We start from the raw sequence: 26,635 nt of genomic DNA, 5'->3' as shown, positions 1-26,635 counted from the left end.
ACTCACCTTTGCAGCAGCACCATCAGCCTGATCAGTTAAGGCCTGAACTGTTCAGCTGATAAATTATCGATTCCGCTAATCAAACTCCTGAATGCTGCTGTGGAACTTCGCCTGCACTGCATTTACAAACCTGTTAAAGCCTCTGACATACCAATCATCATCCCCCCAGTGTCAGCTACTACCACCCATAGTTTCCAATCAAAACAAAATTGCCAAAATGCCAATATGGCTTTTACTTATTTGTTTAACATATGAAATTGCAAGAGAGTAAAAGCATGACTGACATTTTCCATCAGTTCAATAGAAATCCACAGCATTATTTAGCATGTATTTTGTTACAGTTTTGTATTCATCATTCATGAGTCATTTCACCTTCCCTTCAAACGGCCTTTAGAGAATACAGAGACTTGAGTATTGCACGTAACAAATTGTGAATTTTTTTGTTGCGGTGGTTAACCTGCAGAGCAAAATAGAGTATAGTGATAGCAGTTAGTCCCTTTTCAGAAGTCAGCCGTATAAGCACACACACAAACATCCATTCAAAGACTCAGAAAGATGCATAAGGAACAGAAAAAAATGAAAGGACAAAAGGACACAAAAAAAACTTACATAGAGTCAAAGCAATTTTCACAAAGTGTCTGCAAGGCTTTTCACAGTCCTTTGTGCTACAATTTACGGAAAATTACTACGCATCAACAGGAGAAAAAAGACATGGAGAGGATTTGGAAAGGCAGGTGAAAAACAGAGAGATTAAACCTTATATTTCAGCAAAGCAATCCAAAGCCAATATAAAGGGCTCTCCAAGCAGCGCGCCTGCAGAGCAAGCAGGTGTTTGTGCTCTTATCAGGCTGGAGTCATGCCATATCAACCACAGCCTTTGAAATATGAGATAACATTGCACGATAAAGAACATTTGATGTTGAAATAGACTGATAGATGCGCACTGAGTGAAGCAAAGGAAGAGCCTTCAAATTTGCATGTCACATCCTGGAGATTAGGTTTTAGGCCTTCAACCACCTGTGATAATTCTGTGCTGAAGATGCTGAGGATTGTTATCTCTGGAAGCGGATGCTGCAAGTAGATTGCTTTATGAATTATTTGGATTGGTATACTTCAATTATACATTAGTATGTCTGCTAGACAAGTCTCCAGTGGAGTGTCTATTGTGGATTTTCCTGTTTCCTGAATTGCATACTTGTGACAGTAAAAGTGACATAATTTGTATTATAATAACATTTAATAGTATAAATAAATGACACTAGCTGCAGTTGTATTAGGAGTTTGAAACACCGTCTTCACATTTTCTTTATCTGATTTTGTTTCAAGTTTTCTATTGCAGCCCTTTAATGTGTGGAACCTTTATTTATTTATTTATTTATTTGTGTATATCTATAAGGTCACAGCATATGGAATGTACGTTTGCATATAGTACTTTAATTGTCCATATGTATCAGAGGCACAAAAGTTTCCAAAAAAAGCCTCACATTGTGTGCAACAAATGAGAGGAGGATCCAGGTGTTTTGTGTGTGTGTGTGTGTGTGTGTGTGTGTGTGTGTGTGTGTGTGTGTGTGTGTGTGTGTGTGTGTGTGTGTGTGTGTGTGTGTTTGTGTGTGTGTGTGTGTGTTGGTTGCGTGTGCACTCGCGCATATATATAACAGGGAACATACTCATCGTTACACAGTCACCAACTGGGAACGGCAAACTAATAGGGACATTTTTAAGTCCCCACTTGGACATGCTCTAAATCATCATAAAATCATGTGTTATGGCCTCTGGTGAAATTTTTCAGATTTTGCCAAGAGGGGACCAAAGTGTGTGTGAGTGTTTATATCCATATTCAGAGCTCTCCCTCCTGGTTGAGCTGGTATTTGAACGACCCATTCACACACGTCGCTTTTTTAACACTCCTTCTCCCCAGCAGCCTTTCAGACTGCAGATGGGCCGTTAAACAGGCTTTAGTAATGTTAATGTGGGTGACATGAAGGCCACAGAATGTAATGTATCAAATATGATACAAATAGCATGATAGGGTTAATAAAGACACCAGTCTCCTGAAAAGTGATTTGTTATTAGTCTTTGCATTAAAATTCAAGGCTTGGCTTTTGGTGATTTCTACAAGTTTTAAGCTCTATACTGTATTAAAATAAAGGGCTACCCAGAAGGCAGGAGAGAAATCAGTATTTTAGAGCCTTAAAAAAGCAAGAAAACTATAATCCAAGCAGAATAAACCTTTACATAAAATGATCAGCAGTAAGATTTTTTCTTTTAGGTTTAATTATGTAAAATGATGTAACATCAGACCTTGACTAGACTCTTAAAGTTGTTCAGTCCCTGACGATACTGACCTGACCAGTTTTCACGAAAGCACTGAATGTCAATCAGTTTTTCAATATACTTCAATATACACTCTCAGTCTGTACGCATAGAAATGTAATTTGTTTGTGGGTGCACATTATAGAAAACATGTCCAAACATAGGATAATGCAACATGAGTCCACTGTTGGCTGGTACATAATGACAATTAGTTCCCTCTGGATAGCATGGAGTGACGTTCACACTCCACCATGTAAAGAATAAATAAAATGAGATAGATAAGACTTACACAAAAGAATCTCACCTAAATAATTCAAAATTATTCCTCAACTATGATTACAATGACTGTGATTATTATAATTATAACTAATATTTTATAACAAACTATAAAGGCTCAGTTTTAGTGGATGGCTTAAACCATCTAGCTTGACACTGTTTTTATAATACGGCTTCCCAGAGGGCAAGGAAATATTTTTAAATCTAAAGAAAGGAGAAATAACAATAACAACAACAATAATAATAATAATAATAAGGGTAGGAAGAAAAATGTGAGAGAAAATACCAGCAAGATCTTTACTAATTTTAATGAATTGCTTAAATTAGTTTATTATCAGAATTTAACTTAACCTTGAGATTAGCTCAATCCTCCAAAACTCCTTTGAGTTTTTAGATGCACTAGAAGCACTAGATTTCTGTCAATCTTACAATGTACATATGTTTTTTTTCTCTATAATCACAGGAATGCATTTTATTTGCTGATCTACTCTACAGGCAAAAAGAGGTCCACACTTGTGTAGTATAAAGCAACAGGGGTCCACAGTTGGCTGGTACATAATGACACAAGTTACTTGTAAATATATCTAAACTAAATCATGTAATTTTTTTGCTTCTAAAAAGGATCTGTAAGTATGTATTTTTGTAACTGAATATAAAGGCTCAGCCGTTGTGATGTCTTTACCATTTTATAGCTTGACACTGTGTTTAAAAAAGGAGCTACCCCAGTCCATTCTCATTGTTAACTTTTCAAATACATTCCTCTGTCAGTGCTTTTGGCATACCTGCATCAATCTGGATCATGGCAGGATGATGTGAGATGAGAACATAGCGATGACAGAGCCAGCGTGCATTTATTATACATCAGTAGACAGCCAGACAGCACGAGGCACATCTGCATACATCTTATGGCTAGCATCACTTGAGAATATGTATGGATTTACTCAAAACTTCCATTTAACAGTTTTACAAGCAAAAAAAATGCCATGCAAGTTTTAGGTTTTATTTTGAGGATTTAAAGTTTTTTTTCTATTGGGAAAAGAATATTAAAACAAAATGTTATTTTTTTTAAAAGGAATAAAGTTTCATCATCATTGAATGATGCCTTTTCAGAGCCAATATTTGCATAAAATGAAGCAAATAATTTAAAATAGCTTTGCTGGTCCAAAGTCTTTGTAAACATCAGAGCCACTCAGAAATACCTAGAGGGCAACTGAGGAACTGAGTGGATTAGTTGTGGGGCAGACATATACAGTGAAAATCAGATTTTAACCGGTTTAAATAGTTAAGAATTCTGTATAGTTGCAGTGATTTGACAAAATTGCAGGGTCTCCCAGAATTCACAGGAATCAGCTGAATTTGGCATTTATTGTTATGGTTGAAATCCAATGTATGTGCCCATCTATAGGAATCCATTTTTATTTGTCGCCCACATTACAGAAAAGAGGTCCACACTTGAGTTGTATAAAGTGACATGAGTCCACTGTTGGCTGGTATATAATGACACAAGTTCCATCTTAGATATATAGTATAGTATATAGTATTATCATTTCAACATGGATAAATGACAAAGAATAGGAAAAAAGAAGTTAGATGCATTATTGTTCAAAGAAAATAATTTTACAAAATGTAATAATAAAATTATTTATTTTTTAGGAAATTGAGATAGAAATATCATTTTAGTTTTTCGTACATTGCTTTTTGTATCATGCACCTGAATAAGTTTTTGAGTTGCTGTTTACGAGTGTGCTCCTTTTTACCTTGTGTTGAAACACATTGACAACCCATCATGATATAAATGACTAGAGCAATCTTTAATGGTATTTATAATATGGGAGGTTTTGTGAGCAATCAGTTTGTCTCAGTTACAGGATAAGTCAGTTAGAGGAATGATTAACCTCTGAAACCCTCTGTTCAACTGGTTGAGATGAACTATTTCAAATTCTATAGGTTTTGGCTGTACTTTTGGCTGTACTTTAACTTTAAATTCTAAAAAGGAAAGTCAGTCCACACTTTGTCCCTCTTGGCCTGTACAAATGACACTTCTTGTTTTGTTTTGTTTTGTTTTTGTTTTATATTTTCTCCAATGTTTTAAATTAATCTTAAATCTGCATTAGACAGACAAAATTGTATATACACATTACTAGATCTCAAGAAAACCAAAACAACTACAACTACTAAAACAACTAAAGAAATATAAAACAGCCAACAATACAAAAACTGCAGAACTAGGATCAAAATAGGATTCACTTTCAAGTAAAATAGAAAATAACGCTGAGAGATTTGGATTGGATTGTCTGCTGTGTACTTACCTTTTAAAGTCTTCTGTTGTAGGAGAGGGAACTGAGAGTTTTTAAATGGGTGTACTGGCATGCAAAATTACCAGCACATTTATGGATTGTGTCTTTAACAGAGGCTGACTACTCATTTTGTATTGGATTAAATGATTTGCCATCTCTCTGTGTGCATGCTGCAGTGACCAGAGGGACTTATTATTATTCAACACAGTTTTGGTTTATATGAAGAATTTCAAATTCTAAAGGGTTTTTAGTTTATGATGTAAGTATTAAACAATCCTCCACATTGACTGAGTGGAGTGTCCAGCACCCATGTGCCTTTAAGGCTGCCTCTGAGAAATGAGTGACTTGGAGAGGGTGAGGGGTCAGCGTGTGCAGCTCTGTGCCAGGCCTTGATTCTCTGCAGTGTGGGGTTGGTTTCTTTGTTGTTGACGATGGTCAATAGGGCCATTCCACATTAAGCTTCAGAGATGCTAATTTATATTAGCTAGAATGTTACATCCAACTCTGACTGCCTGAGACATGGGTCTGTCCCTGTCCTGGTTAAAGTGGCACACAGTGCTTATTTTAGCTGGTACAACATCTCTGGATTATTGGGAAGAACATCCTAAAAGTTTACAGATTGGGCATATAATTCTCCACTCAAATTCCCACTAGCTTGAATACTGATACAAAAGTAGTACTTTTTTACTGGATAGTTACAATATTTGAACATATTTAATCACCTAATAATTACATGAATTTCATGGCAAAACCATTGTGATGTTACATAGTTTATTGTGCCAAGTTAACATTTAATTGTTCTAATCATAATAAAAGGTTTGGTTTCAACTATAGAGTAAAACAAAACTAAAGAGTAAGAGTGATCGCCTGATCATCATGTTAAACATATTCAGGAAACAGAAATAAAAATGTCAGAATGCAACATTGAGCCAAAGAAAAACATGGTGGATTATTGTAGTTTTGTAACATAGGTTTTGTTATTGATCTGTAATGTTGAATTTATGTAGTCCATTTTTCACCTCCTGAACCCTTTTCATTTGAGCTGCAGTGATATAAATTTAAAAGGTTTGGTCATAAATCAGTTTGAACTTATATATGAAAATAAATAGTTTTCTAACCTATAAAACATTTAATGGGGGCAAACGTAGTATGCATGCTTAACACAGCGCTGAGAAACAAAGCATTTTTTAAGTGACTGTAAGATTTAAAACAGCAAATGCAACTTTAAATGGCCTCCCAAATACATATGTCAAGATCCACTACATGGTATTTTTTAACAGTTTAACAATATACCATCAGTAGTGTATCAGTGTATCAGCGTACCATCAGTAGTTGCAATTTATTTATTAGTTAGTTAAGTAGTATTGACAAAAGTGAAATTAACAGTCTGTTAACAGCCAGCTTAGGAAAGATGACACTGACATGTAAAATTATCAGCACATTTATGGAGCGAAATGCATCCCTAAAGGAGGTTAAATATTCATTTGTTTGTGAAAAAATTGTTGTTCATCTCTCTAAGATGTTAAACATTTGATTCAGTGGTGCTCTGCATTATTAAGTAAGCAATCACATGGTGTTATAGATATATTGTTAGATTTATGAGCCTTCAGTTGATGAAGCTTGACAAAATATGTAATTTCCTCTACACTGAAGAGGTGGAGGACCAGCACCCATATGATTCTCAGATCCTAACTTTGAATGTTGAACAGTGGAGACTGCTGCCACTGAGAAGTGAGTGACCTGCAGTGAGTGAGGGGTTTGACTTGTGCAAGTCAGTCTGTGAAAATCTGTCAGGCCTTGATTCCTGCAGTGCGGGGATGGTTTCTTCTAGCTGACGATGGGTCGCTAGCACATGACACATTGAGCTAAGGGTTGCTAACTTCTCATATCCAAGATGCTGTATCTGATTTAGACTGACTGAAACGTGGCTTATTCCCCCATCCTGGGTTTAACAAGTAGCACACACTGCTTATCTTGGTTAGTACAACATCCCTGGATTATTGGGAAGAACACCCTGAAATTGTAATGGAGAGTAGGCATACAATTCTCCACTTTAATTCCCATTTTAAATACTGTTTTTTTTTTTTTCAAAACTTGTACTATTATGGATATTTAAGTAGTTGAACATATTCAGTTACCTAATGATTACATCTGTTATTTCATGACATACCATTTTGATGTTGCACAGGTTATTGCCTCAAGTTTACATTTCATTATTCTAATTATAATAAAAGGTTCTGTTTTAACTAAAGAGGTAAAACAATACTACAGAATTAGATACTCTGTAAAGCATCTACAAACATTATTTAGATAAAATGTTGTCAATGGTTATTGATTGTATGGAGTAAAACTAATTTGGCCCTTTTAAATGTTTTATAGGTGAGCTACATAAAGAGTACATGTTTGTGTCCTGATTGTGTGATTGTCATTTTAAACACATATATGAACAGAAAGTCAATGTTGACATGCAACTTTGAGCCAAAGATAAATGTAGTGGGTTATTGTTGTTTTGCAACTTTTGTAACCTATTAAAAAATTTAATGAAGGGCAAACATGTATGTATACCTTACAAAGTGCTTAGAAAGACATTATTTATTAAGTGACTCAAAAGATTTAAATAGCAACTGCAACTTTATAATGGTCTTCCAAATAGTATTTCAAGATCTGCTACATGGTATTTGTTAACAGTTTAACAGTTTATTACCATTAGCAGTTGCAACTTTTATAGAAACCATCCAAACAATGTTTATAAACAGTTTTCAAACCAACTATTAATAGTTAACAAAGTGTTATAAATATTTGGTCTATCTATCCAAGAGATATTTATATTGTATAATTTACTTTTTTGTTTTTACAAAGGTTTACAAATTAGTTAGAAACCATTAATACTTAGTTTATGTATTTATACAAGACTGTATAAGTCTTGGTATTTGACTAATAAAATAACAATCTATAACATTACTTATAATGGGTAAAGTTAATTAGTTATCATTTCTTCATTGGTTATCAAGGAGTATTGACAAAAGTATAATTAACAGTCAGTTAACAAATTATTAATGATGCCTATAATACAGTATTGCCAGCTTCAGAAAGATGATACCGACACGTAAAATTACCACATTTATGGAGTAAGATGCATCCCTAAACGAGGCTGAGTATTCATATATGTGTGAAAAATGTTATTCATCTCTGTATGATCTATGTACATTTGATTCAATGGCTTTTGTGCATTCTTTAGAAAGCAATCTGTCTTTATTACATTCACACACAGTTTTATAGATATATTTTTATATTTACTTGGCCTTCAGTTGATGAAGTGGACAAAATATGTAATTTCTTCTACACTGAAGAGGTGGAGTGACCAGCACCATATGATTCTCAGATCCTAACTTTGAGTGTTGAACAGTGGAGACTGCTGCCACTGAGAAGTGAGTGACCTGCAGTGGGTGAGGGGTTTGATTCTCTGCAAGTCAGCCTGTGAAAAATCTGTCAGGCCTTGATTCCCTGCAGTGCGGGGGATGGTTTCTTCTAGCTGACGATGGTCGTTATGGTCGTGAGGACATTACACATTGGGCTTCAGGGTTGCTTACTTCATATCCTAGATGTTGTATCTGACTGAAACATGGCTTTTTCCTCTTTCCTGTGTTAAACAAGTGGATGTTGCAAGATAATGTTAAACTGTAAAGAGTAGAAATACAAGCAGAATTTCCACATTTGTCGTCAATTGCACAATTGACTACAAGCTATTCAAAAAAGGAGTTAAACATGTTTTTCACGTGAAGAAACATCTGCTGGGAAGTGACATAATAACCACATGTATGTAATATCACTGAAATAATTGAAAGGTAATTATTTATTAAGTGGCCCTAAAGCAGTAGGGCATCTTGGCTCTCAGTGGCTCTGTTTGTCTGAATTTTTAACGCAATGGCCATCAGAAACACATTGACATTAGTTAATCTTTAAGTGCTAAAGAGTTGTTTCAGTTGACAACACTGGAATGTAAAGACCTGTAAAGCTGAGTGTCAATGTAAACTTATTTTAGCAATCTCACATGCCTTCATGCACACTCTCTGTGTCCGCAGTGACAATGCTGTATACCAGCCCTGTATTTGCCAACTAATTTACAACTCTATGTGTTACCAACTATAGTTATCAAAACAACCAAAAAATAGATATAACAATAATAAAAACTTTAGTTCTGGGTTGTTGCACAAACCTCTTTGAATGGGGTCAACAGAAGATAACTAGTGAATGCCCATTCATAGATGTGTATCTTGCTGTGATGGTTTTGAGATGAGGTGTTTGTGGCTCATCACCATTTCAATGCCCATCAAAAACACTAACATACCAGAAGTTAAACTTTAAGTGCTAAAGAAAGGTTTTTAGTTCACAATACTGGAATTTAAAGTCCTGTAAAGCTGAGTGTCATTGTGAACTTATCGTATTATTATATTATTTATTATGTGCCTTTCACTTCATGCACACTCTTTTGTGCACTGTGACAATGCTGCATGCCAGTGTGTGTAGTATATGTTATAGACTGTAGTCATTAAAAACAAACATCTTTTGAATGGGGTCTAGATTAGATAATGCTAAATACACTTACAAACACAGGTGTTTCATCCATCACTAAAAAACTATTCATTTTGAAACACAATGGAACACATTACAAAAACAAGATATTTGGTGTTCAAATCCATTACCTATCATAATAGCATGAAAAGGAGCCTTTGAGAAATACATAAAAGAGACAAGGCTAAAAACCAAAAAATGAATGGCCATGACCTTTTGACCCATAAAGCTGCACTGCATTAAATACCAACATGACTGAAGGATATCACAAAATGATCTCGGGACACTAAAACCACTGACAGTGGACACAGTTTATCACTGTATCTATAAATGCAAATTAAGACTTAACTATGCAAAGTGAAAAGCCAGATATCAGCAAAATCCAGAAACACTGCCAACTTCCCTGACCTGAGCTCATCTGTCACGCCACAGTGAATATTAAGACAAGTTATAATTGTGTTCACATTATAGCCTTTATTTTAAAAAGCTACAATGGCAACATTTCTGTGCCAATTTACTAAACAATGAGAAGTTTTACTGAATAGATACATTTTGTATTAGATATTTTCTCTTTACAAAATGCACCTTTCTATTTCTTTTTCATTAATCTATGGTGGAGTGTGAATATCACTCTGTCCTATCCAAAAGGGAACTTGTGTCATTATGTACCAGCCAACTTGGGACCACCGTCGCTTTATTCTATATGTGTGGCCCTTTTTTTCTGTAATGTTGATCAACAAAGAAAATGCATTCTTATGCATATAAATTGAAAGCACGCACATACATTGTAAAAAGAGATCCTGTGCTTGTAATAACTCTTAATGGGAATTTCCAGTAAAAGTCTGATAATAAATCTATTTTTATGATTAATCAGCAAATACTGTTGCTGACCTTTATATCGTTTTGGTCCTTTCTGGGAAACCCTTCATTGTAAAGGTGAACATCTAAAGTAGGAATTCCAGTATGTTTTTTCCATGGCCAAGGGATCAGCCAGTATGTGTGATATCTCTGATCTTGACACTAGAGAAAGAAGTCTCAGACTTGTAATGTCATGAAGTATAAAGTCTGGAGCTGCTCCTTCTGCTCATTGAGAGCCTAATTTTGGGGGACCAACAGAATGTTTGTTATCCCTTAAACCCAAATGAACTTTATTATATTGGTGTTGTTAGTTCTGTAACAGAAAATGTTCCCATATACTTATAACATTGTTCTGGCTGTTCTCAGTGTCATCTAGAAAATCTTTCACAATTTCATGTCAATGGAGCAACTCTACACTTTATATCACATGACATCACAAGCACTCCAGTTTTTGGATATGGGAGCGAGTTGCCCATGTTTACTAATGTTTTTAGACTGCCTTAGATCATAGAAATAATATGTATGTATTTTAGAAATGGGCATAATTTCCCATTAATACAGTATCGTCATAAAAGGTTAAGCCAGCCACTAAAGTTGAGCCTTTATATTCTGTTACACAAACATACTAACAAATCATATTTGAAGAAGAAATGTAACATTATTCAGATGAGATTTTTTTTCACAAGTATTATTAAATATGTTTGTATGTGCTTTACATGGTTGAGTGTGAATGTCACTCGCATCTAAGAAGGAACTTGTGACATTATGTACAGGCCAACAGTGGACTCATGTCATTATATCCTACTCAAGGGTGGACCTTCTTCTGTAATGTGCACCAACAAACAAGTTGCATTTCTTTAAGTACAGACTGAGAACACAAGTATATTGAAAACTTGATTGACATTCACTACTTGTGAAAACTGGTCAGGTAAGTATTTTGGAAATTGAACAATTTTAAAGGTCAAGTCAAAGTTTGATGTTACATAATTTTAATTTAAAACTCCTTTTTAGTTTTCTTACAAAAGGAAATGGAGTGTGGACATTTTTTTTTTTCTTTTTTAGAGTGCAAAGTTCAAAGAGTACAAACAGAAGTCGACTATGAAGGCCCATTCATAGATGTATCCTGTTGTGATGGTTTTAAGATGAGTTGTTGGTGGCTCATCACCATTTCAATGCCCATCAAAAAACACTAACATACCAGTTAAACTTTAAGTGCTAAAGAAAAGTTTCAGTTTACAAAACTGGAATGTAAAGTCCTGTAAAGCTGAGTGTCATTGTGAACTTATCGTAACATTTATTATGTGCCTTTCACTCATCGCACACTCTGTGCACTGTGACAATGCTGCATGCCAGTGTGTGTAGTATGTGTTACAGACTGTAGTCATTAAAAAAACAAACATCTTGAATGGGGTCTAGATTAGATAATGCTAAAATACACTAACAAACACAGGTGTTTCATCCATCACTGAAAAAACTATTGTGAACACAAAGGAATACATTACAAAACAAGATATTTAAGGTTCAAATCCATTAACTATCTGCCATAATAGCATGAAAAGATTTAGAGAACCTTGAGAAATCTCTGCATAAAAGGGACAAGGCTAAAACCAAAATGAATGGCCATGACCTTTGACCCATAAAGCTGCACTGCATTAAATACCAACATGATATCACAAATGAGCTTGGGGACACTGAAACCACTGACAGTGAACACAGTTCATCACTGCATCTATAAATGCAATTTAAGACTCTACTATGCTAAGTGAAAGCCAGATTCAACAAAATCCAGAAACGCCACTGACTTCTCTGGACCTGAGCTCATCTGTCATGTCACAGTTTGATTTCTTTCTTTTGAAGCAAACAGCTTTTTAAGGATTAGTCACAGACTTGTGTTAAATCATTTTATAGTGATTAACTAATTAAAATAAATATATTATTTATTAAAATAAGTAATTATATTGTTGGATCATTTTATGTATAATGTTACTCGTTTATAGATTTATTTTTCTGAATTTTTGGTGATACATTGGTAGTTACAATTGGTCTGGTCTAAATATACATATATATATATATATATATATATATATATATATATACATATATAAAACAAAGACAACAATAAAGTTATTAACAGTAAATAGTAAGATAAAACTGAATTCACAGGATTATGGGAGCCTTCTTTAAAAGATATACTTTGCTTTGGCAAGTATTATTTCTGTAATATTTATTATCACAAAAAATGTTGATATATTGCAAGCAATAAAGTTTACATACCCATTTTTAAAGATACAAATGAAGTTTTAGTGAAAAAGAAGCACTCTATAGGTGAGAGAACCAGGATAAACCAGTTTGACTGCAGTATATGGATGTCCCCCTTGATAGGCAGACGTCAGTCAAGGCTTCAGGTCCCCTCTTGGCAATTTCTTTAAAAATTGTAAAAATCACATTTGCAGTAATATTGTGAAAGAAGACCTCAAAAGTAAATTTTCAATTCTAGTTTTGTATTTTTAAAATGACTGCTAATAAAGGTTCCCTCTTGGATAGTACACTTAGATAGTCCCCTATTATTCATGTTCGCATGTATGTGTGTGCATGTGTTCGAGTGTGAGCTCTGATCGCTGCAGCTGGCTCACTGCTGTATGCTCCTCTACAATGAGGCACTCGGACAGACCCCTTCAGCATTAATTACTGCGGCCATTAATCAGACTAGCACAAATAGCTGTGTAATCCCCCCACAATGCAGTTTTCTGGAGGGGGCCACCAGTGTTAATTGGATTTGATTGGATACTGGTATGATGCTGCACGCAGAACATCTTAAGGTAATAATTAGAAGATAGATCAATTGGTGCTTTGTGGCATTGATCCTATGGTGTGGGCTGCAGTGCAGTTCTAACGGCTGTTAAAGAGCATTGTTTTGCCCCGAAGATCTGTTCTAAGATTTTTCCTTTATATTACTAAAATGTAACATATCAATATGCAACACACTTAATATTATCTTATACAAATCAATCTGTGGAGAAAAAAATTGAAAATACAGGAGTGTGTGATGGTTTTAAAGGTTAAATACATAACTGCCTGGAGCTCTGTTATCTGGGAAAAGGAATCTTTAAGATTATATTAATACAACAATGGAGAAATAATAAGCAGACTTATTAGGGGGTGTCTTTTTTGTTGTACCTCAATGTCCCATCCTATCCTTTTTACACACCTAAATTTAGGGCGGACGTGAGAAGCATTCCACACACAGATAGTATGTTACCAGTGTCTGTGTTATTTGAGTCAACCCAAAAATGTTCCTGCACTGATGTTGCTTTCTGCATAATGTACTGTAAACACACACATTTTTTACATTCTGACTACAGAAATACAAATATAACATTCAAGTTTGTGAAAGATTTAATTTATACATTCATAAATGGCACAATATAACACCTTGGCTCTATAATTTATTCTCCCTTCTTTTTTCTTTTATGTGCTTTTTCCCAACCTCTCTTTCGAACCAATTTTCAAATTAGGCGTCAATCAGATGTCATTTTTTAAAAGCCTAAGAAGCCATTTTCAAAAAAAGAGTTATAAATAAATCCACTATGAATGCAAAAGAACATGTAGTGAGCATTTTCAACCCCAGTCACTTAACTTAAAATACAGTTTTTCAGATTATTTTGTCAGGTTTTTTTTTAATCATCTGTCAGAATAGACTCAGCAAAAAACAATGCAAACTTTCACATCTACATTAAAAAAAGTTAAACCTTGACTCCTTCATGTGGTAGTAGCCATTTTTTTAGTAAACTGCTACAAGAGTGTGAGAGTGTTTCTACTCTATGTGCCTTATGTCTGTATGTTGGGTTTGGCATTTCTTGGGCCAATCTCAATTGAGTTTGGTCGCTTCACTGGTTCTCTTGGCTGTCAAGTCAGAGCCCATATTCCCACTGCACATCTCTCTCTGCCTCTTGGCAGAAAGAACAAACCAAATAAATGGCTGTGCTCTCTTTCAAGAAGCCACCTTCAAAACCGTTTTCTTTCTTCTTTTTTTTAAACTTGTGTTAAAGTCCCTTCAGTCGGTTGCACTTTGCAGCTGAGGCATAAGTGTAGAGATTGGCTAATTGCTGCTTCACCTTTGGAGCCACTGCAGGTTTTCTGCAGGGGAAAAAGCCAAAAGGCCAGGCGAGGCCAGGGAAAGGACAGGCCATCTGGAGAAGGATTTACACGGGGGCCCATGTAGCGTACAGTTCTGTTGCAGACTGACTCCATACAGTATTTGTGTGCAGGGTCATAAGTTCATCACATCTCATGAGGCCAATTTTTTCAGAGTTTTATATAAGCTGACTACGATAAACAGTAAAGTTGAGTTAAAGGTTCCCTGTGGAGTGGCCCCAAGTACTGTTATTCGTTCTTTGAATGGCTTTGTGTTGTGTTTATCGTGTGTATCGGGCACATTGGTGACAAGGATACACATGAGGTGTTTTGCTGATTAACTCCTCTATTTGCTGTTGGGAAAAAAAGAAGATAAAAACAGGAGGGCATACATGTACTGATTTTAGGTTAGGATGTCAGTGGTGAACTATTAATTTGTTTGTTGCTGATATTATTGTTGACCAATTGTGCATATTGCTCTATGAATTAATTTTGCTACTCTTTAGTTTGCTGCGCTACACATCAAACGGGTTGGGTGGGAGGTAGATTACTGCGAGTAATGCTCACCCAACCCAACAACATCACTGTGGAAACATTTTGCCCACCCTCTAGCTAGCTGCGCTGATGTAGTTAACCATGTTAAAGACGTTTTAGGCCTTAAAATGAAGCTGCTTTTTTACCAGGGTGACCTGGGGGAAACCATGAGAAGCCACCATGTTGGGTGATGCTGTTTTCAGCAGAGAGCCCCTATTTATATATATAGCTATTTACCAACTCAACCTGGTCTGTGCGCTCTGCCAAGTGGCCAAGGCCAATGTTAGTCAACCAGTTAACCATAGAGGGTGGGCAATGGGCAAGATTAACCAAATGCCTTGGTAACACAACACATTAATATTTAATAGTAAAAGTTTTAGTTTCTTTTGGAAGGCAAAATACTAACTCCCCAACAATCACGCTCCTAAAATTTCGTTTAACATGCTCCAACTTTTTAATAAAATACATTTTAAATACTGTTTGTAAGTCACTCCAAGATTCACCCCTTAAGTATTGATTGTTTGTGTCACAGTCCAATGCAAGTTTGCATAGGAAGAGGGAAATTACTAGAAATTATGATTGCACAGTTGACCTTTTTCGGTTTTATAACATGACTGATTAAATGTGGGCCTCACAAAGACATGATAAACCCAAAAAATTACACTAGAAGCAATTTTCCCTTGTTTGCTGACGATTGTTAGCCATTCCTTAAACAAAGAAGAGTAATTGCAATACAGATCTGTGTAAGCGTGCATGCAAGAAAGGGAAATGTATCATAAGGTGGTCTGTGACTCAAACATTTATGAGGCATCTATGAAAGAAACTCCCCAGAGACCAGACGATGACTAACACAAAAAAAATCCAAAGTTATTATCACCAGACAGCACCTGAGGGGCTCCTGCAGTCACCTTCACCAGACAACTGAGAACTAAACTTATAATGTTTTCAAGACTGTGCTGCTGTTCTACAGAGCTACTCCACAGTGTGTTATTTGGGAAAAATGCCACATTTTGTCTCATTAAACTGCCCAGATTCATGTACAGGGACAAGTTGCTTTGTTCTTTTGTCTAGCAGTAGGAGAGGCTATATACTGTTGTTGATGATCTATAAAAGAGAGTATATACATGCTGTACTTTTACTTGCGGTTAAATTATTAAAGATTGACTTTCCCTTACTATTCTGCCCTATCAATGTGAAAGAATTGATCTTTTACATTGAAATGTAGAGAATTTACTTCTGTCATTCATCCCATTTTTACTGTGAACCCTCATATATATTTTACTTCAATTCCATCTATACATACATGCTATAGTTTTTGTTGTAGAGCAGAATAGGCATTACTAGTGGCAGATTATACTATCCCTTTTTCCTGGGCCACTAAGTCCCCATCAGCATCAATCAATGTGGAACTCTTTCTCCAACAAACACGCTCTCATCAATGTGTATATAACCCGCAGTGAGCACACTGAGCACTGAAACAGCACTAGACACAGTGTGCATTAACCTGCTATTGGTCTTCATCTTCCTCTATTGCTTGTATTGATTAGCTTTGACTGTTTTTCTTTTTCCTCAATGTCATTCAAGAATGTTTGAAACCCGTAAAACACGAGGACGAATACTCACAACTGTTCAAACAAGAAGACATTCTGCAGGGGGTTGAGATGAGACTGTCTCTTGGGTTGTTCTGTTGTTACACTTGGTGTAACAAAGTACCACATACATGATGACAATTGGGTTCCAGATAATCTTAGGACACTTGTGTGTGAAGATGTTAAATTGAAACATTGAGCCCAGATCAGTACTGACTGAGTGACTGAACATAGTCTACTCTACCTGTTCACAATAGCATGTAGTTTACCACATAATATACGAATTTAGTGGATAATATTTAAAGTAGTCCAGATTAAGGTGCCATATGTATGAAAAACCCAGTAGTAATGAGATCATTCTTGAGAGAGAGAGAGAGAGAGAGAGAAAGAAGTTACAATGTAAAGCACTTCATAAGTCACGGTGAGTTTATGAATTGTGAGTCTTAAGGTGCTTCAGATCAATTTGACGGAGCTTTAGATGTGTTGCCTCTGTGGTCTGTCTTTTTCAGTGTTTATTTCTGCCACCTCCCCACAATACCACAAAGAGCATTGCAATAGCCACAACAGACTGATTGAACAAGGAGAGAAGCGTTTTGCAGACACTGAAGGACACGAGCCTCCTAGCTCGCCACACTATCTCTGTGTCCTCTCCCCTGAGTGTGATAGGTGTCAGTGACTACCAGCTTTGTTGGAAACCTTCTACAAGATATTTTATCTCCATAATGTTTAGCTGCAGATTTGTCTCCTCAAGCCCTCACAACTCATGTCCCTCACTGCTGTGTGCATGTGCCACAAAGGCAATAAAGAACTCATCTTAGACCTTCTGAAGTAACTGGAGTTGAATCTGAAGTCAGAGCTATATTGGAACAAACAACAATAATGACATGCCATTACCACAGGTGCAGCATCTTTGACAGTCTAAAGTCTATTGGATCTGATAAAGTATTTTTAGTTATTTTGTTCAAAGACTTAAGTGTTCCATAACAAAATCTGTAAATTTATGTATTCATTGTTAGGAAAACTCAATTAAGAGGACCAATAACAAAAATTTGATTTTTTTCCCTCCACAATCTTGCTATGTTTTTTTTTTCCCAATAATTACATTTATTTTTTAAATGGATTGATTTCAGTTGTGACTTGAAAAAAAATCTGAAATACATTCAGAGGTATATTTAAATGAACTCTTTGGCTATCATAAAATAATTTGTGAACAGGAAGTGGGTGTCTGTTTACTGAATTGTAAAAATCTGTGATGAAACAGTAAAACTAATCAGTGCTGATCAAATATGAACCAGGATTTTCATACCCTTTGTTTATTGGTTCAGTGCAGCACAGTGCATTCTGGTTTTCTACCACTTGAGCAAAGGCAAATGGCACAGTCCTTTTCCTCTGTTTTTTTCTGGGTGTGTGGCACCAGTCTGAAAAGTATTTTCATCTTTAGTGCATACATGGTCTTGTTTTATGAAAAGTCCATCTTTCCAGCAGTGACATTCCTCTTTAACTTTTAGTTTTTTTCCCCTCTGTTTCAAGCGAGACTCCATGGAGTTGAATGACTTTGCGAGAACAAAAGTTTTGAGTGGTTTCTTTTTTTCTTTACAAAATGGAAAAGACCATGGACCATACACTCTCACTGAGAATATTCTTCTTATTATTATTGTACTGTTCTAATATTTTATTATCTACATGTGATACCTTCAACTTGAGTAATTTATCTAATTTCTTCTTCAATGCTTCAAGATGCTTTACTGTGTAAATAGCCAACTGGAATATAATGGAAAACAAATCACTGTTGTAATGAAGGGTTACATGTAAGCCCTGTAAATGAGAGGTTACAAAAAATATCTTCTGCAGGCTTGAAATGAAGAGCAGTGAAATAATTGAAAGGGATTACAGACGTTCTGTTCTGCAATTTCCTTTAAAGTAGATTAGAAATGAAAATGTGAGATCCACTTTTGTTATTATGGAAGGTTGTGATGGGTTCATACTGCAAGCAGTTGTGTACTCCTATAAAACGTAAAGGGTTTGTATTCATTCCTCAAGAGCAAATTGCCAATACTCACTTCACTAGTTGGAGTGTAAACATAAGCAGCCATATGCCAAGTCTCACAGCCCTTTTGTTGCCTTTGAAACTCAGAGAATTGATTTTAAAGTATGTTGTTTTAATAATACCATGTGTTTAATTGTATGTACGAAATGAGCAAATGTTCTTTTATATTGCAGTATATCAGGTGTTTGAAGTATTATATTCAAAACTTTCATCATTCACATACCGAACACGGTTGAAGTTACATAGTGATAAGATGTTTGTTTATAATAAACTCAAACACACAGCCTTTTTATTTCCAAGTTAGATTATGCAAAGTGCACAATATGAGCAAAAGAATGCTCTTGCTACATTACATCAGAAATGTGAGGATGAAATTAAAGACAGAAACAAAATTGTTCATCTCCCTGATTTAATTTGCGCTCTGAAATTGTTTTGCTCCAGATCTTTTTATTTTAAACAGCCAGGCCAAACACAGTTTATGCTTTGAACTGCGTCTTTGTAAAGTAATGAATTTATCTTGAGCCAAATGACTCACAAGAAATTCCATGGTTATGCATGATACAGAAATCCAGTAGCAGTCTGATGTTAATCCCATTTGTCAATTGCACTGTTTGTCCTGTTGTCTAAAGACTGCAGCATTCAAACACCTGCATGGAACGCTGCTCTTTCTGAGGCATGATTCACTCTGTCAGCTTTAGATCATCCAGACCTGGAGGGATCTGATGAGGTCTGATTGGTTGTTATCTGAGCATGAAAATCTTCTTATACACCCATATCCTGTGTACAAGTTACTGCGCAATGTGGGCATTTTTAATGTGAAACATTGATTTACATTATTTGATTCTGAAATCATTTGATATCTGTACTCTTGTGTATTGGTATATTTACCATATTATGTTATCATCTGACAGTTCTGCGAACAAGCTTAAACAAATAACTGGAAGCAGAGTGGAATCTGTTGGTCTAACATGGGACTTTTCCCTCACATGTAATGCCGTTTATGAGAATTTTGAGGGACCAGGGTATAATGTGCATATGAGAGCAGTGTGCACACACTGTGTTAGTGATGTTGGTGATGTCAAGGGGGAAATTGCTTTTCCGGGACCCCTGCTGCACTTCAAGGGTCTTGCTCAGGGCTTATGTGATGTCTGTTTTGAGAGGATTGCCTCCTGTTTGCCTGGGATTCAGGGAAATGTTTCTGTTTTGTAAGAGAATTTTACTTTATGCAATTTATTTACTAACAAAACTAAAATTGGCAGAGGGCCCCTACTGTTGCCTTATTTAGGTCATATGATAAATACAGCAATTCTGCTTTCAGTGTCTGAATTGAGTGATTATAGTTTATTTTTTCAGAAGTTAACTCATTGGCTCCATATTTGGTGATAAAGGTAAGGATTTTCTGCAACAGTACCACAGACGCTGGTGTGAATGTATTATTCCTTATGCAGCAGCGTGAAATTTGTGGTAAAGATAATGATGTTGTGGGATAGCTCATTTGTGTGTCCACTCAGCATAGTGTTTCTGTTACAACAGGGTGAGAAAAAGTCTTGATAAACTGTCCTCTCTTCAAGTTGTCACCTGTTATTGCAATTTTGTAACACTAACCAGTTATTTCAATAGGTTTTCTATTTGTCTGTCTTTCCCTCTGCTGCCCTTTCCATGTATGACATACTGAGCTGTCCAAATGGCTTTCCCTGTTCATTCTAATGCTAATCCATAATTCTGCTGAAAAAGAAAGGCTCTCTGGAGCCCAGATCAAAGGCTCGGCTGTTCTCAGCAGGGCCCAGGTGTTTAGAAGGCACAGCAAAGGCAGGTAGAACACCCATCTCTTTTTTCCCATTAAATAGAGCAATTATGAAAGCCCCTTCCTAGCTTATCATAGGATGAAATGGCCACTCTTGTTCTGGTTTAACAAATGGATAATGGAGTGCTGATGCAGAACAAGAAAGACAGTTTATCAAGATTTGTCTATAGGTGACCGTGGGCCTTGTTTTGACAGCCGGGCAGCTTTCTATTAGTTCCCCTATGCTGAAATGTTTGCATTTCAAGGAGCTGGCAGAAGAGCTATTTCAGAGATGCACTCATCATTCAAATAATACACTTTAATCCTCTTCACCTATACATGCAGGAACAAATTGCTTCATGATGCATTCTTCATGTACATCTATTTCCATTGAATGTCTGTGACCATGTTTAATACCATAGGGTGTATTTGTTGAGTATAGAGGCAAATAAAAGCATGCAGGGAAACATACTGTTTTCCCCCCATTCACACTGCTATAATAGAATTCAAGGTTTATTGGGCCAACATATCCCCAACCCCAACTACTTAAGCTAACTCTGAGTATGAGCTGTAAATCCCAGACAAGATTTGGTATTATAATGCTACAGATCTCTGCATTAGTTATGGGCTGGGCTGGATTTGTGCCAGGGACATTTAAGCTGTATTTAAGTTTCTTGTGGCCAAGGTTAATTGTGTCTCTAAATCAGCAGATGATGTATTGTTCTGATATTAGATTTACTGAATGGAGTATCCTCAGTATTACTGATCTCCAATGTTAGATTAGTAAGCAAAATCTCAGCCCCACTGCAGTAGCCACCTCAGTGTGGGAAATGTACTAATCTCTAATGTCATCAGTCACTGTCTGAAATATTCTTTTCCCGTAGGATATGGATTAAAATTCACACATCGGTTATCCAGCTTAATTTTCTCAGTTGTGCCAGCAGGGTTTAAATTGTTTTAAATCCACCTAATATGTGTGTGATCCGAGCTCTTCCTTCCGTTGACTAATATCTAAAAATCAATTCTGAGCAAGAGAACGTCCCTTTAAATAATGCATTTCATGAAGGAAGTGTGCATTTGCACATCACAATTCTTGATTTTTGCATATTGTTTTATGAAACGATAAAAAAACAGCACATCAGAGATTGTCTTCCAATCTCAGCTGTTTCACACTGTTAAGTTACTAACATCTTTGCTCAAATTGCTTGTTTGCTCAAATTACTATGGTAGTCTCACAGGGGTACTTATCTCTACTGGAATCACATATCTGCACATGATTACAGGTTTCAATCATAGTTTACAGATTCACTGCTAAATGTGGAAAAAAAGAAGACAGTGAACAAAAAAAGAAACAGGCAGCACATCATAACTTTGTCGTTTGATATTAGTCCCTTTCTGTCTCTCCACACCGGCAATAGCCTAGGCCAGACACATTATGTGATCGGGTTACCAGTGGCATTCCTTTAGTTATTTGTCATAGCAGATGTGAAACTTCTTGATCAAAACACTTCATTTTGATTTTTTTTCCATGAAGCAGTGACTGTCAGTGTGTATTCATCATCATAAAATGTTAATAGATATCATAATTCTGACAGTGTAATGCAATCCGATGCAAGAGCAAGGCAACAGATCCTACCTTTGTGAGGCTTTGTGAAAATAGTTAGTACAGATTTGTTTATTATTTCTGAGGTAATACACATAGATTTTGGCACTCTGGCCATGCGCTGTGATTTTGGCTGGGTTGCAATACAGTAGATTACAAGGTGTACTTGTTATTGTGTCCACTCATTTTGTATTATAATGTCAACACACATATAAACAGATTTAAGTAGAGATTGAGAAAAGTTAAGCAAGTGGCTCATTTTCAGAGAACAAATAGAGGTTCAAATCTCTGGGCAAAGAAAAAAGGGTTTAAAAAGTTGCTGATTGTATCTGCACATATTCTGCACTCCTTTTCACATGAAATGTCACCAAATGTATAAAAAAAACTTTGCCATGGTGTTTGTTAAATTAGCTGCTAATGTGGAAGAGTTGGAATTTTATTTAGAAATTCAAGGTGCACTGTCAAATAACTTATTTATAGTTTCTGGTTCACATAGAGAAACTGCACACAAAAGCCAAAAAGTTTCATTTTGTGTCAAATTTAAGCCTCATGGTGCTCATTTGTGATGTCTCCGCTTTATTTAACCGTTTTATGAGCCATACAATCTGGTTTGCAGCATTGCAATTATAAGTATTGAGTGTAATTTAATTTATCCAAATCTCTGTCATCTATCCCAAATTATCCCTCACCTCAGTCAAGCTTATGCATTAATAGATCTGAGTGTCGCCTATTGAGGAGCTGAAATGGCTTTTGTTCTCACTGAGAAGAAGTGATGGAATGTAACACATTCCCTTTACTTTTCCCTTCACTTGCCAGTCTGTTGTGCCCTCATCCTTGAAGTCATTATTAATAATTCTCCCCTCCTGTGACTCAAGGAGCTTGAATGCAGATGATGACATCGTGCACACTCCAACGGGACCTCACTTTTCCACTTATCATGGGACATTTGTTGTGATGACAAATCCTAGTGCAGTGCAAAATGTAATTGTTTCTGTTACAGCAGCTTAAATTTGCCATGTCAGGCTTTTATTACATCCGATTTTGGCGTCCTTCTTGGGCTTTCTTCCTCTTCGAAAATCCCCCTTGAAAGACACAATATCATCACATTTTGCATCACACATGATTAATACAAAATTGAAGCCTGTAAGTGTATGATGTCAATCTGGAAATGAACACCTGTGAACTCCACACCGGTCCCACCGACACCACTCTCCTTCCCCCTATATCTACCTGAAAAGTGCAATGTTATGGGAACAAGGCGGGGTCGTGGACAGTGGATTTTCATTTGTTTGTTGTAAAAAAGTATTGGCTTTTAGAATATATAAATGTTTTAAAACCCACCAAGTTGCCACCAGCAACTCACTTGATGTAGTTTAATTGGCTTAGTATTGCACATTAAAATATAATGTTAGATGAGTAAAGTTTTGCCAATATGGACATGTTACACACCTGGGTTCACAAAAATCATAGCTCAGTAACAGTCATTATGTAATGTAATATATCATTCTTAATATTTGCAGTACAAAAGCTGAAAAGTTCCTCTTTCCAAGAGTGTATAAAACTCAAAAAGTGTTTCAAGTTAAGTATGACAGGAAAATGACAGAGCAAGTCACAAATGTTAGTGTTCAATTCAATATTGGGTGGGTTCTGGCCAGCATTATTTATTTTACGCTTTTTGGATGTTAGGTTCCGTAAAGTTACTTTGTATGGACCCCTGCTCTCTAAAACCAAAATCCAGATGGACAGGAGAGGAAATCAACACTCAGACTGCCAATCACATACAATTAAACCAAAATGTCTTCTATTCCTGAGGGTGATCTCCATCAGTGAAAGATCAACAAGACAAAAAGAGAAACAGAACAAGGAATTGTTTAGAATTCAAGTATGAACCTTGGATGGTGCTGGATAACAAGTTGGCTGTCCATTTGTGTTGCTCTGATGTCATCTTTATTCTGCTCTTCTGTGAACTTGTGTTTTTCCAGCCTAATGAATATTTATGTCGCCAGGAAGCTAATGTGATATGAAAAGATGAGGGGCTTTCAGCAATTTTCAGTCTATGAGCAATGAGTGAGACTGCATGCTTCTCCATAGTACATTTGAAACTATTGAGTTTACTGAAGTCTTTAAGATATACTTTAATAGGTATACTTTTTTAGATATTGAGAAACATTATTCTAGATGTGCATTAAATCATATCCACTTAAGATGAACTGAAAAGCTGTACCTGGTATGTGTTAAGAAATCAAAACCTGCATGTTAAAAGGGTGAAAATCTTAAAACATTTGAAAGTGACCAAAATTAACAGGGCCCAGGAAGATGTTTACTGATATGGAAGCTGAAAGACATGGTTGGGATTTCATAATGTCACAGATAAGGGGGAAATACAGCATCTGAAGTCATGACAAAACATTTTTTTTAAAGCATCTGTCTTTCAAACTTGTCCTTGTAAAGTTCAGCTTCTCCCTTCTTATAAGAGAAGCAATGTGGTGGAACATGTCTATATGACTATTACATCTGTGCCGACTTAATCTGGAATATTCTTTTAGCTATCGGCCAGACTATCTGTTTGTTCTGCTTAGTCACCACCTTGAGCATGAACCAGGAAAACCACAGACATGAGACCAGAGTTGCAACATTTAAATGCTTTTAAGAGGACACTGCACAAAGTGACGGCAAAGTGCTCAGTGGGGACAATGAACAATGCTGCACACAGGCCTCGGTTTTGCTACCTCTCACACAGGGAGCAATTATCCATGAGATTCTTCTGGTTACATTATTCCTGGAATAGGTTCACAGCCTCATCATACGTCCTTTAGGTCTCCATAAGAAAACAATGCAATTGCTAACTTCAGCCAAAATAGCATATCTTGTTTGCGAAAAGCTTTGCACATTGTTCTAGCAGATGTCAGTTATCTAACACTTTAAAAGAAACTCAACCTCAGTTTTTGCCCTATTCAGGTTATTAAAGGGATGCCTCTTTGATTTTCAACCAGCTTTGTATGAAACAGTGTCTGTAATATGTGTAGATGAACTGTGGTAAAATACGTCATCCAGCAGAATTTTGCTGGCTTGCGGGCTGTTGCTGAAACTACAGGCTGTAGGTCAGTATTTTCGTATCACCTGCCGTCAAGGACTCAAAGAAAAGATCAAGAGACAGACCTGCCCCTTTCTATAATAATTAATCTATAATAATTTCTATCATAAAATGGTAAAACTGAGTAGCAAATATTTGGTTACTGAGTTGCATATTTCTTGCCTAGTTTTTTCAGAAAGATGTTTAAGCATACCATTGAATTGTAATTCGAGAGCCAGACGTCACTTTCTTAAATGGACAGGTGCATGTTACATTACTAACCAATGAAAGTGGTATGGTACCTATTGGGCAAATGTCAATGCTGGAGTCCTTTTTTCTCTTTTTTCTCTAGTCATGTATCAGAATTTCATAAGTATTTGGGTCTTTCTGATGCAGAGATGGCCTAGTTTCATGTTGGGACCCTCTTTATAGCGGTGAAATACTTTTTTTAAAGGCTTTTTTTTATTGTAAAGCCACAAGGTTATGGTAAAATTAGAGCTCCACACAGGTCAGTATAAGCTTTAAGCCACAATGGGATTCAAATAGTCCCCCACTGTAGTGTGTAGACTCATGCTGTGAGCAGCTATAAATACATGTCATTATAGCCTGCAACTGGAGAAATGGAAGCTGAGGCAGGCCAGTTGTTCTAGCCATGGCAAGTAGTTCAGCACAAATACAGTCATTTCGTTGAAACTCAACTGCCACACACAAACTGGCATGCTGTATATAACTGCTTAAATGGAAGAAAAAAAAGTGCAGCACTAACACATTTATATACCACACTGACACCCCCCGATTACATCTGTTCAGACATTGAAATTGGGCCACTTTTTTTCACATTCCTGTGCCATATCTATTTAAATTAAACTTGTCATGCTCCAAATGAGGTGGCTGTCAAAATACAAAAGTGCGCCAGCGATGATTTGACAAGGAAAGCAGATTGTGGTCAGCAAAAGCACCTGCCACTCCTGCCACCCCGTCCTCAAGCCCCCCCCCCGCCAAATAAATAAATAAATTAAATAAACGGTAATACTTGCATGGACTCAGCAGTGGCAGGCTTAAATTTTAGGATTAGGTTGTCAGAGACATCATTTTTTTCTCGAGGATAGTCATGCAAGTAGGTAACCCACGGAGCTTTATACAGGTGTGAAGAGACTATGCGATTAGAGGTTTCTAATTTGGAGCTGTGATGAGGCACCAGTTAACATCCTCTGCTTCTGGATGGCACAAAGTTATGGTGGTGCTAGTTTCCCCTCCAGAGCATGGATTGATATCAAAATTGGCAGAGAATCAGGGCTGAAATATGGTAAGCAAAAGGACAGCAAGTACAGGTGACAACAAAGCACGTTCGCCCCTGACTCCATCTACCTTCACCGTAGCTGTTGCATTTAAATCTATTAGATGCTTTATCCTTTTCTCATATTCAAAATGTGATCTTCCTGGGATTAATAAAGCGCTGATTTATGAATTCTATTACTTTGGGTCATTTTAACAAAATGGATTTTCAATGCCACATTTTTTCAGTTTGAATATGAATTAAACATATTTGCAACATT

General features: G+C 36.3%; 1 protein-coding gene across 7 annotated transcripts in view; it reads left to right on the top strand.

The window, feature by feature from the left end:
• The window catches only part of lrrc4ca (leucine rich repeat containing 4C, genome duplicate a), a 217,652-nt gene that overhangs the window by 69,409 nt on the left and 121,608 nt on the right, over nucleotides 1–26,635 (top strand). The window lies entirely within an intron of this gene.

The sequence above is a fragment of the Plectropomus leopardus genome, chromosome 7 (assembly GCF_026936395.1).
Source record: "Plectropomus leopardus strain MGB_pleo_1.0 chromosome 7, ASM2693639v1, whole genome shotgun sequence".
Classification (NCBI taxonomy): Eukaryota; Metazoa; Chordata; class Actinopteri; order Perciformes; family Serranidae; genus Plectropomus; species Plectropomus leopardus.
The sequence above is the reverse complement of the archived record's forward strand: the minus strand, read 5'-3'. Positions and strand labels throughout refer to the sequence as shown.